General features: G+C 41.3%; 1 protein-coding gene across 1 annotated transcript in view; it reads left to right on the top strand.

The window, feature by feature from the left end:
- The window catches only part of LOC139688573 (uncharacterized), a 490,329-nt gene that overhangs the window by 456,100 nt on the left and 21,577 nt on the right, over window positions 1–12,652 (top strand). The window lies entirely within an intron of this gene.

The raw sequence follows: 12,652 nt of genomic DNA, 5'->3' as shown, positions 1-12,652 counted from the left end.
TTAAACCCCTTGCTCTGCATATTAACTTTTTCTGAAACGCTTTCAGCTATCAATTCGATAAGTTTAAGCATACATTCAAACAATCCTAAAAAATATTTTTGAAAAGGTATCAATTTTAATTAATTCAGCACCTGTTCGATTTCTTATTTTTATTGCTATAACGACATTTTATAGAGAAAGTATCACTACCATAATGTTATACAGGAATAAATTATCTAAAACATCAGATTGTCTCTTAATAATACCAGAAGATTGTTTAAATATGTTAAAGTCAGCAATAATAAGGAAAATAAATGATAACATAACAGTAATAACAATAAAATTGATTTGAATATCCTAGATTTTGCATCCAAAATCTGAATTTTTCTAAAAGTATATTATCTTAATACTGCTAGCTACTCAGTTTATCTACAAGAATCAAAAATAATTGCAAATTTGCCTATGAGTATGTTAACATTTTTATGAGTACACTTTGGGTAATTATGGCGAATTTCTCATTTAAATAATGTTAAAAACCAATTGAGATATGGCATTATATTCAAAACAATTCTTCGGTATTCTGAATTTGATTCTTAACAAAGCCATTTATCATTTATAATTTGCATCGCGCTTGTGTAATACGAGGCTCATAGTTACCACATAGTCTAGATGTCCGTTTGTCTGTGATTTGCCTGTGATGGTTCATCACAGGCAAATTAATGGCAGAGATATGTATCTCTTTTTTCATTACGACATACGATACATTCTTGCCTTAAGTGTGGCCCTGACTGTGCTGTTAACTTTTAAACCATTAAATCGATAACCCGACGGAGTCCCGAGATTTATCGGCCTGCCATGATGAAACTGTCCGCGATAGAGTGGGAGGCAGAACTTTCTCCTTTGGGAGGCGAGTCCATACCGTCGCTGGGTGCTTCAGATGATTGGGTGTATCGTAGCAACACATTAAGGAGGTGTTTTTGCATGAACAAAAGAGTAGATTGCTGGATGTCGGAAAATCTGGTATCGGTTGTTCCCTTCTTTGGCCTTAAAAAATCCTAATCTTGAACAGTAGTTAGTTATGATAAGCACCACTATACTGCTGAAAATTCATATGTTTTCTTCTTGGCAGAACCTAAATGTAAAAATAGGACATGCACTTTTTTGTGGGCCTTTTAATTTTTAATATTTTTCTTCCCTATTATTCCTGAAAAATAATAAAGGTAGTCGCATCGGGTAATAACATTATCATGCGTGACCTTCCAAAAATATTTCCCATGCAATGACCTAAGCAGCGTTTTCTTGCGATAAAAAATTACGAGAGAAAGCAATTTACTGCGGAGCATTTATTACAGTGTTTATCAAGTGAAACGGCGTCATTTTTTGCAGGTTAACTCACAAAAACATTGCATTCATATTGGACTTGAGTCAAAGTGCGCAATATCATTAGAATGGATAATTTTTCTGTTATCTTAAATGCCTCCACGTCTCATAATGAGTTAATTAGTATGTAGAATTGCCGTACGCATTCGCCAACATGAAGTTAATACTCATAAACACATTAGCTAACAAACCCAAATATCCTTTGAGGATAGAGTTTTCAAAATCAAATTTTGTCTGAGGATAAAGTGTTTAAACATGGATTTTCCGTCAGGAGCTCAGTCGTTTGAGTAACCTTCGAACGAGGATCAAGATTTTCCTCTTCCGGCTAAATTTTTCTCTTACCAAGGAAATGTTTGGAATCAATTTAGTCTATGAATACTACAATGTCAAGTTTGGGTTTCTCTGAGAGTAGTTTACAGTTTGATAGAATCACCACCACGGGAGAACTAGTAAAAATCAATTTCGGGCGACGGTTGGAAGTTGGATTTGGCGATAAATTTTTGTTTTACGTAGTCAAACGTATTGGTTTCTTATCATATTTTAGTAAAGTTATCCTAAGTGTAAAAAACATTATTTATTAAGTATTTCCCTTTTCTGAACTAACTTTTTTTTTTCAATTATTGTTTTGCACTATTCTGGATTCGTCCATCGAAAGATATCAGGCTATGAAGTTGTTTACTCTGTCAGAGGAAGCATTTATATGAAATTTTATCCCTCGCTTGGTTTTTAATGCCTGACGTCTGAACTAACTTATTTCCTAATTTCCCTACTCTCCCTTCCAAAACCTACTTTTATAGGGTTGCGTATCCATTAGAAATAAACTATTTAACCAACCACTAAACTAAACTAGTGTATACATGTCATCGCAAAAATACGAATTGCTAGCATTTGACTGACTAATTTATGAGAGCATTAAAACTCACAGTTTTCTTTATCACATGTCATTACCTTAACCAGTAGCCAGCCCTTCATTGTGTCGGAACCTGTTAATCGTTCGACAGTTATTTATAAGTATTTGCTATCGCAAGAAGTCATCATGTAGGATACATGAAGAAACATCGTGAGTACAGCGTAGATGTTAAGTCAGAGAGTAGTTCTCCTATTGGGAAAATAAATATTAAGTAAATTATTATCCATTATTAAAATAGAAAGAAAGACTCGTACTTTTCCACAGATTTTATTATACGGTACAACGCGTTTCACCGACTTGCGGCATCATCAGGTACAAATTTGCAAAACAGACAGAGCAAGCATATATACCCTCAGGACAGAGTGGGGGCGGGGAGGGTTGGAAGGATTTGAGGGGGGCGGGGGCTCGCAGGTGCGTTGATGGATTGTTTTGACCATTTCCAGGCTAATTTCTCGGAGAGGAGTGGGGAGGGGTATGGGAATAATTGCTCATTACAAAGTGTCGTGTTGGGGTTCACCAAGTGCCTTCTAATCTCTAATTGCTCGAGAGCGTCCATTTTTAATCCTTTTGGGAGTGTGTGTAATATCTGTGGGACAAAGTCACTGCTGTGGTCGAATTCTAGTAAATGCTTGGCGAAGAGAGAGTTGTTATTCTGATTTTTGTGACGCCTAGCGTGTTCCTTGACCCGTAACTTGATATTCCTGCCGGTCTGACCGACATAAACGCTGTTGCAATCCTCGCATTTCAGTTTATAAATGCCTGATTTGAGAAGGCTATCCTGGGTGTCTTTTCCAATGGCTAGAAGTTTGGAGAGGGTTATGGGTGGGTAGAAGGCTGCTTTGAGTGAGGTGGGTAGGCAGTTGGAAATCCTATATGAAAGATCTCCCAGAAACGGGATCGAGCACCACTTAAAATCTTTAGATACTGCGGGCTGAGATACGAAAATGCTTTTTATGGCCATTGCTTTTTGTTTTTTCCGTAGTAATGTGTCAACTAGTTTGGGGTTGAAACCATTGTTGGTAGCTATATTAGTGATATTCACGAGTTCAATTTTGAAGTTTTTGGGGGAAAGGGGGATGTGTAGGAGGCGGTGGATCATTGGTCTTTCTTGAAGTTGGAACACACTCTGATCTGGGTTTAGAAAAATTAGATCAATGCGATACATAATAGGTACTTTTTATTAATTTTATCTCTGCGCATGGACTAAAAATGGCGGTAGGAGGGCTTGTGCATTCTGGCGGCTCAGAGAGTTTCGGTGGCGATGTCAATGATAATTGCTACTGGCAGGATCACACTTTCCAGATAGGTGGAAAAGTGCAATTCAGTGCAATTTCTAGTGCTTATGGGTGCATAAGCACTAGAAAATAAGTCAATAAAACATCCACGAAATATACTTTTTAATGGCGATAGTCCAATGACAATAAGACATCCAGAGAAAAGTAGAAATAAAGAGATGAACATTTATTGCTTCATAATAATGATGCAATTACGATGGGTATAAGGAGTAGCCAATTAAGAAGTGCTGCAATTACAAGACCAAGAGCGAATCGTGTGGAGGGTATAGACATGAAAAAGAGGAGGCATTATTTGATTTCCCCTAAAGTTAATGGTTATGGGGATGAAACTGAAAACCGATCCTGAGAACTCTTACCGGAAGAATTATAGATAAAGGCCAACGAGGAATGACGGGAAGTAGTTGATTGATGGGCGTGGAACGGTGATGGTGGACGAAACGTTATTTCTGTAAGCTGCTTAAAGCCAAATCTCGGATGAAACACTCATCATGGCAATGAATATTGATTATGAAGTGCGCCGCGGGCCACTTGGCACGCACGCGACGATGAAGTACAAACTGATTCTTTCTACCGCTCACTCTCACCGGGATTGGTCGCACCCGCTCCGCCGGTGGCAACGCACCACCAACCGCACCACTCGAGCAGCCCCTTCCGATTACCCCGCCCGTTCCCCGCCTCCACGCACCCGACCCCCCAAAGTAGTCCATCCGGTGGCACTGCACTTTACGCCTCTGGGGCCCAAAGAGCGCACACCGCCCGCGTTCGCCAAGCTCTTTCAACGTCCACTGCTGGTCCTCTGCGCACTCTGATCAGAGGATCTCCCCCGCGCCCTTCTCTCCTGCAGGGTTCGGTACCCCCTTATCCCTTCCCTATATCTCTCTCCCTCTCCCCCTGGTGCCAACCCTCCCTGGAGGCACGGCCCCCACGCCCGAGGGCCTTCGAAACCAACCTTGGCCGCCCTCATCTCCCTGATGAATGTGAATCACTTATTTTCATTAGGGAGACACCTTTGCCCTCACCCCCTCCCCCACCGCCTCTCTCTCCCTATCGCCCTTTTCCTCCGAGTCGAGCGGGGCTTGGTGATGTCGCTAAGAGGAGAGAAGGAGGAGGGGGCCTGGTGCTCGTCAGATGGTTGGGGGCATGCACCACAGACGTCCTAGCGACTCGTGGGCTCAGGGGACCAGGACGTGAGCTTAAGGAATGCAGTCGAGGGAGTGACTGGTTTCTGCCTCTTCAATCAAAGTTTTAACAGTTCAGGCTCAGTTAGTTGGTTATGTCTGGTAGAAAGTAGGGTAGGTCTGGTTGGTCAGGAGAATAGGATAGTTTAGCAAGAGTGAAAACGAGTGGGATGCAGGGAAATGCAATTGGAAACACGCTCTAAAATTTTAAAGATCTGAATATCTCCAGTGGATAAAATTGACGATTAAATTTCAGTTTAAACGGCGAAGAGTCTAACGCGGACATTCTGTTTATTGACCGTCCTACCATCATCTTGCTTTTCCATCCGACCATTTCACTAAGGATGCAAATCCGTGCGTCAACTGTCTTTCAAGATCAATTAAAATATCACACTGCTGAGGGTAATATGGCTCTGTTGACGATATTACGATTCTATTAATGCCATTGTTAAGCTTAAAAACCACACACGTACAATCATGGTCATTGTACGATATCATAATGACTCGCTTAAATTTTAAGCTTAACTACTAGCTAACTTCACTCACTCTTTATGTTTACTTACCACCTAACTTAACATTTCTCCATCGACATTTCTTCACTGCGCAACAGGCTGTCGTACGGATGGAAGGCAGGGGGTGTTACGTCACCAGGCATTCTACTTCTACTTAACTATTTTCACATACACATGGCACCCCGCGACCCACTAAATTGGTAAATGGAAAGAGGGGGGGGGAAGTAAACACACCGTTCATGTCTGCATCCGTAATACACGAGACACCTCTTATACAATTAGTAACCCCTTCATCAATCACACTAATATGAAAGATAGGGCAAACAGATAATGAAAAGGCCCGGCTAAAATTCAACGCAGTCAATTATAAACATTAAATCTGTGATAAAGGGAAGCGCAAATTTAAAAGAAGGCGTTTTTAGTTCTCGCTGTGGTTCCAGTTTTAGGCTCAACTTTGTTCGGGCAATGTGCTCGAAAGACTTTACAAAATATTTCTGCTGTTCAACATACTTAATATTTTTTTCATACATTTTCAGTTTTCCGGGAATACCGGCATTTTAGCAAAGTTCCCCATTTAGTTTACTTCCTGTAATCGCGGCTCATATTTCCGAGATAGAGCTGAAATTTGATTGCAGGTAGGGAAAGTATTTGTGTTTTCATGCAATATTTTTATACGAGTGAGTCTTAACAACTTCCGTTCATTAAAGAATGATCAGTTGGAGGTAAATTTTAGATTTGTATAAAATGTTTCGGAAACAAGTTTTTCCTGGCGTGTGCTGACTGTATTGGCTTTTACAAGACAATGGCAGTGCACCCACCATTATTACTGAAAATTAGGTAATGCAACAGATCTGCACTAGACCCGTTCAGAAGGTCTTGGCAGACGACGAAGAGTAGAGTCGAGTGTCTGCTTGCGAAGACCTTCTGCAACGCCATCACGTCGATTTCCCAACCCCCTTATAGTCCCGACTTGGCACCAGCAGGCTATTTCCTCCTATACCCAAAAGTTAAATCCTCCCTCAAAGGACACCGCCATGGGACCCTAAGTGAGTTCAGAGAATCTTGCGCGTATCCTTAAGGACCTTCCGGGATCCGTCCACCAGGAAGCCTTCGAGTCTTAGAAAAGCCGCTTTGGCAAAAGTGTGAGTCGACGCTCAAGAGATGCACTTTTAGGCAAGAGTTTTAAGGCATTGTAGCAATATCTGAAATAAATCTATTTTTGCGAAACTTTTTATTCAAACTATGTTTATTAATTGTGTATTTATACAAGATAATAATGATAACAATAATTTTTCTGGTAAAAAAATATAGCAACCATTGAGCAATGCAATTGGTATTTTCAGGCTAAACGAATTTGTGTAACTTATCCATTAAGGAAAGAGAAATATATGCTTTGATATATCAAATTAATATGGAATATAAATTGAAAGGAATTAACAAAGCTGCATATTTTCTTTCCGTAAAATTATGCAGTTTATGAATCTCGTCCTTTAAGCGGATATATCTTTCTTGTAAATCGGATTTCACTTCAGATGTGACAGTTAACGTAGTTTAGCTTTCTTTGGTCAATACGTGAATTCTCTGGAGGCAATTTGATGAAAAGCTACAAAAATCTAAAAAGATATATAATGACTAGCAGCCAGCGATGTCCTTTTATACAAATAAGGAAAGTAAATTGCTAATGCTGCTCGGGTGGAAAGAAAACACGCAGGTTGGCTGTTGGCCTGGTTTGACTTCCAAGCTGGTCCAGGATGCCACTTATTTATGTCTAGTCCAAGATGGGTGGCTTATGCACCCGCTGCGAAGAGCCACCATCTGTCGTGCAAGCATGGAGGACGGAAATATCACCGAGATATCCCGGCGGCGACAATTAATCGGTCTCGGGCCTCCGGCGTGGGTCACTGCAATGGGCACATCGCGGCGATCATATCCACGCTGAATTTTAGCCTCAAACATGGGATAACAAAGCGCTCAAAATGCTACATCCATCTGTCGAGGCAAGGAATGAGGAAATGATGGGATGACTGAGTGAAGATAACCTTTTGCAATCACTATAAATCATCAAATTTTATTTTCCTAAATGGAGCATATCGTGGACAGTCTAGGATTAAATAGTGTCAAAACGTTAGCGAGAAAGAGAGTTTTAAATAAAATTGACCGAGGTATCCCTATACAATACAGCTGATTCAGCATAATTCACTAAAATCTGCTGCAAAGACGTGTGGCAGGGAGTGCAAAGACAACGGCGACGCAAAATGAGGGGAAGATATCGGCACCATAACGCAAAGTGCGATTATACAGGCACTGTAGATTCGTGTTTTTCGATGTCCATCGTAAACTATAAAGTTCAAAAAACTTCATAGCAAATATTCCTATGTAAACTCAGATTATAGTATTTTATTTTGATATTTATCGTACAAAGTTCTGGTGTAAAGTTTAAAATTTTCTCGTTGTGCAAATAAAATGGCGCGGATGATATCTTTGTGGAAACAATAAACCAAATTAGGTTTATTTAAGCATAAAGAAGTTTCCATTTTTGATTTTATTGCTTTATTGTAATTGTAAGAGTCACCGCTTTTGATATTTCCGCAGCAGCTTCTATGAAAATTTAGTAAAGCCGCAATGCTTATGCCACAAAGTATAGAAAGAAAGATGGATAAATAATAATGCATTCAAATTGATTTCACCTCAAAGGAAGCGTCGAAACTATGTTAGGACAGAATTATTACTAGTTAATAATAATTACAAATTGAGATATAGACATGGTACTCCAAGGTAGACAAGGTACGTATAAAATAGAAACTCTATAAGAAGTCTGCATGGGTTAAATAGGTATGAGGGACTAGGGGGAGTGATGGGGGATGAAAGACGGCTGGAAGGACGGAGTTTAGACTTAAATAGGAGCCAAGGCGTGGAGCACAAGGAGGGAGGGAAAGTGGATGGGGTTCTGGACAAGCATCACTCCGGGATCAGGGGTGAGCCAGTCTCGGTGGGGGTGTGATGGAATGGGCGGGGGGCGTCGCTTTCGCATACGCGGGGGGAGGGGTGGGGTGACAGGAGGCAAGCGGAGCGGGTCCGAGCGGCGCGGAATCTCTCTCAGAGTAATTGGGGCAGGAATGCAAACAATCTCAATTCTCGACGAGACGAACGTCCCAAATTTGAAATTTGGCCATTTTCACCTGGTTGCTTGAAAAATCTGTCCTCTACAGAGAAGAGATTTTTTCCATGCAAGAAAGGAAAGGTGACTCAAAACTTGCAGTGCTCTTCCAATGTTATATTAAATCCAAGGTTAATGAACTGGGCTTCATAGCTCTACGAGCATATCACATGGAGTAAGGTCTTTACGGTGGAAGCATCAAAGATGATCCAAATACAGGGTTCGTCCGGAAAATAAGTGTACTGACTCCTGGGCTGGGCGCGCCGCTCCAGGCGCGCCCAGCACCGCTCTGACGGGCTGCGATTGGAGGGGGGTATGTTGGCAAGCGACGCTGAAAAAGGCAGTCGGCTCTGAGCTGTGGTGTAGTGAGGAGCTCTGTTAACGCGAACCTCCACGCTTCGACCCACGTCACGGAACGCGATGCCGAAGTTTTTGGAGCAGCGTTATTCCATCAAATTTGCGGTAAAGCTTGGGAAATCGTCTACCGAAACTGTCGGTATAATTAACCAGGCTTACGGGGAGTCAGCCATGTCCATAAAAATGATCTTTCGGTGGCACAAGATGTTCGTGGAGGGCAGAGAAGAGGTCGACGACGAGTCTTCGAGAGGTTCCCGATGATGCCTTCGCGGGAGCGTTCCAGGAATGGGAACGCCGCTGGAACAATGTTCGCTGTATCGACTCACAAGGGTCCTATTTTGAGGAATATTAGCTTAAGATATGTAAAAGTGTAATACATTTATTTTCCTGAGCTCAGTTCACTTATTTTCCGGACGAACCCTGTAGTTCTAGCTAATTCTATTTTATATTTTCCGAGCAATTCGATTTTCCTATTATATGAATCCCGTATGAGCTCCATAGTTATTCCGAATCGTAAATTTAAATGCGGTGAGAAATAGATCGTACCGAGTAGAAAACCCAACACCATATTAAGGATAAGCTGTCTCTTCTCATTTTAATAAAAAAATATTGCCTCTCCATTCCTCGAGGGTTCGTGTTGGAATCGACCGCCGGAGTTTGCGGGAATTGAATGAAATAGTAGGAGGCGGAATGGCAAAGGAGCAGTTTTAGGGAAAGTGGAATTGGGAAGAGATGGGGTGAGTTAAGGGACTACTAACCTCAGATGGAGGGCATTTCTTGCGTTGAGTATAAAATATATCAACTTTGAAAGGAACGGCATAGGAAAAAACAAATTATCTGTTGAGCGAAGCACAATCCCATGTGAAGCGGAACCGTGATTTTTTTTCAGTATGGATTAACTAAATCGAAATAAATTCTTAATTTATGTCCGTTTGGTGATTAAAAGTGTAAGATAATGAACATATAAAATAACAAAACAAGTAATCCTAAAAAATTTTCAGCTGAATTGGAATTGAGATATGGTATAATTCTATGATCAAAATTATAACAACAGAATATAATCTCTATGTTATACAGGGTTCGTCCGGAAAATAAGTGTACTGAGCTCAGGAAAAAAAATTTATTACACTTTTACATATCTTAAGCTAATATTGCTCAAAATAGGACCCTTGTGAGTCGATACACTTGTTCCAGCGGCGTTCCCATTCCTGGAACGCTCCCGCGAAGGTATCATCGGGAACCTCTCGAAGACTCGTCGTCGACCTCTTCTCTGCCCTCCACGAACATCTTGTGCCACCGAAAGATCATGTTTCTGGACATGGCTGACTCCCCGTAAGCCTGGTTAATCATACCGACGGTTTCGGTAGACGATTTCCCAAGCTTTACCGCAAATTTGATGGAATAACGCTGCTCCAAAAACTTCGGCATCGCGTTCCGTGACGTGGGTCGAAGCGTGGAGGTTCGCGTTAACAGAGCTCCTCACTACACCACAGCTCAGAGCCGACTGCCTTTTTCAGCGTCGCTTGCCAACATACCCCCCCCCCCAATCGCAACCCGTCAGAGCGGTGCTGGGCGCGCCTGGAGCGGCGCGCCTGGAGCGGCGCGCCCAGCCCAGGAGTCAGTACACTTATTTTCCGGACGAACGTATGGAATAAAGGGCACAAATGGCGGAACGCGCGCATATTCTTAGTTAGGTGGTTGAAACATGGAGATAAATAGAGAGACAGATAGATGGAGGGGGGGGGGGGTCATCAGAGTGGGCTCAGTGGGCTAAGGTCGTCGGCCTAGTAAACGGCGATGGCCGAATCGGCCTTTAGCCGCGCACATTAATCCCACTCTGTCACGTGTCGTGTGACGGCGAGTGGAGGACCGCGAGATGGCGTTCACATTCCATCCGCGTGGAATTGAAGCCCGGGCTATCGGCGGGGGGGCATCCACGCGGACACACTAATAACGGCGCCGCCGCTCGCAAAGAGGGACTCAACGGCCAAGTTGGGCTTAGGGGAAGCACGCGGAAGGGAACAAACTGCGGTGAAATTAGCGCGGAACGCCCTCGGAAAACGCGAAACCATATAATGCGGAAGGCTGGGGCAATCGAGACTTCCTTCTGTGCACGTACATGTCGCAGTAGCGCCTTCACCACTTGGAGAAAAATTTAATAATCGTTTAAATGTATTATTTTTTCTCGTAGTATTTTTTTACTGAATTTGCTATGATGACGAAAGCTAATTTGATGACGAGTCACGAGATATTTTATGATCACAGCCTTTCTTTCTTTGAATATGTAGTCCATAAGGCGATTCATGTCCGCAAATATATCAGTGAATAAACACTTCCCCAAATGAAACCCACGGCGCAAAAAATGTAGAAAAGTAAAAAGAATATGTGGTGATAATAAATGGTTCCTGGTTACAAATAGGAAGTTTGGAATTAACAAGAATAGATTCATACTCTTAACTGATAAATCAAATGAGTGAGGGATCCAGTACGGTAAATAATTGTATTCACCTGACCCAAAAGGTAAATGGGCCTTTTTGGTTTGGCCTTTGTGTACCCATACGGGTACAAAAATGCGTTTGAAAAAATGAAAAATTTCGACAGGTTATCCCTCTGTTTTGCATCAAAACTGGGAAATTATGTGAACCTCTTGAAGATAGTTTTATTTAATAACCAAGCAGATATTTGAACTTTCCTGATGGCATTATCATCATCATTCAAGTGCATAGGGAAAATAAATTATAAATTAGGAAGTAAAACAGAGAAGTCATGAGGGGGTGAGGCATTTGTTGGGATTGAAATACTAATGATGAAAACACGATTTATATGTATGAAACAGGTTTTAAAGATTACTAAATACGAGCGGCTAAGTTACTTTCTCGCTGGTGGATCGTTAGAGAGGAGCCTGTACATTTGCTGTTTGACGTTTCCATCATTCTCCGGGGTTCTTCTTCCCATTTACATCTCCTCCCATTGATCTGGGGTATACCGGGCGTCCTTCGCTGTTTCCTTTGAAATATATTTTGAATAATAACTTTTTGACCCTATGGTCATATTGGGTAATCGAGAAAATGTTGGGATTGTTGATGTTTACGGGAACGTCTCTCCCCAGGGCGTCGTTATTTGCGCGCTGCGGACACTGCGTTTATATTTGCACGTTTCAAGGCGACACTTGGGACTTTTGGATTTGCAGGTTGTGATAAAGTTATGCATAGATGTCACTCTCATCGACAGGTTTGCTCCAAAACTTGTTCCCCTCTTTCTGCATACATTAATCGTTATTTATAGTATCCTCTAACTATTATCAACCTTTCTCTGCCTCATAAAGAAAAGATAGCAATAATTTTCCACTAGATAGGTGAATAATCTAAGGTACGAGAGGGTTTGGATGTATCACATCATCTTCAGGTGGAAAATTGTTACTCTCTTTTATTTTTTAAGTTCGAATGCCACCAAATCACGCCTGACACTACTCAATTTGTTTCTTAGACTGAATGAAACTGTATTTTGCTTTGTTCCATGTGTGTGAAAAATCAATTGATCAAAAATCAAACTTTATAAAATATAAAAATTAAATTTTTGATTTTTATCCGCGAAATATTGCACATGATTTCAGATATGATGGAGAAAGAAACATGTGGGTGCGAGAGTGTATACCTTAGTACGTATAGTGTGTACGTTCTTCCATTTTCTCCGAATGTTTCCAGGTCACCTTACATATTTTCATTGTATTAGGCAATTAAATAAAAATGTGTTCATTAGAAATTTTTTTACTGTAAATGTAATGAACAATGAGAAAATTGGGAATATTTCATCAGAAAAATATATAGGATCACTGAAGACGAAGAGTCAGTGCTTGGCGGGTAAAAGCGTAAAGAAATGCCCTA

The sequence above is a fragment of the Hetaerina americana genome, unplaced genomic scaffold (assembly GCF_022747635.1).
Source record: "Hetaerina americana unplaced genomic scaffold, ioHetAmer1.1.p SCAF_20, whole genome shotgun sequence".
Classification (NCBI taxonomy): Eukaryota; Metazoa; Arthropoda; class Insecta; order Odonata; family Calopterygidae; genus Hetaerina; species Hetaerina americana.
The sequence above is the reverse complement of the archived record's forward strand: the minus strand, read 5'-3'. Positions and strand labels throughout refer to the sequence as shown.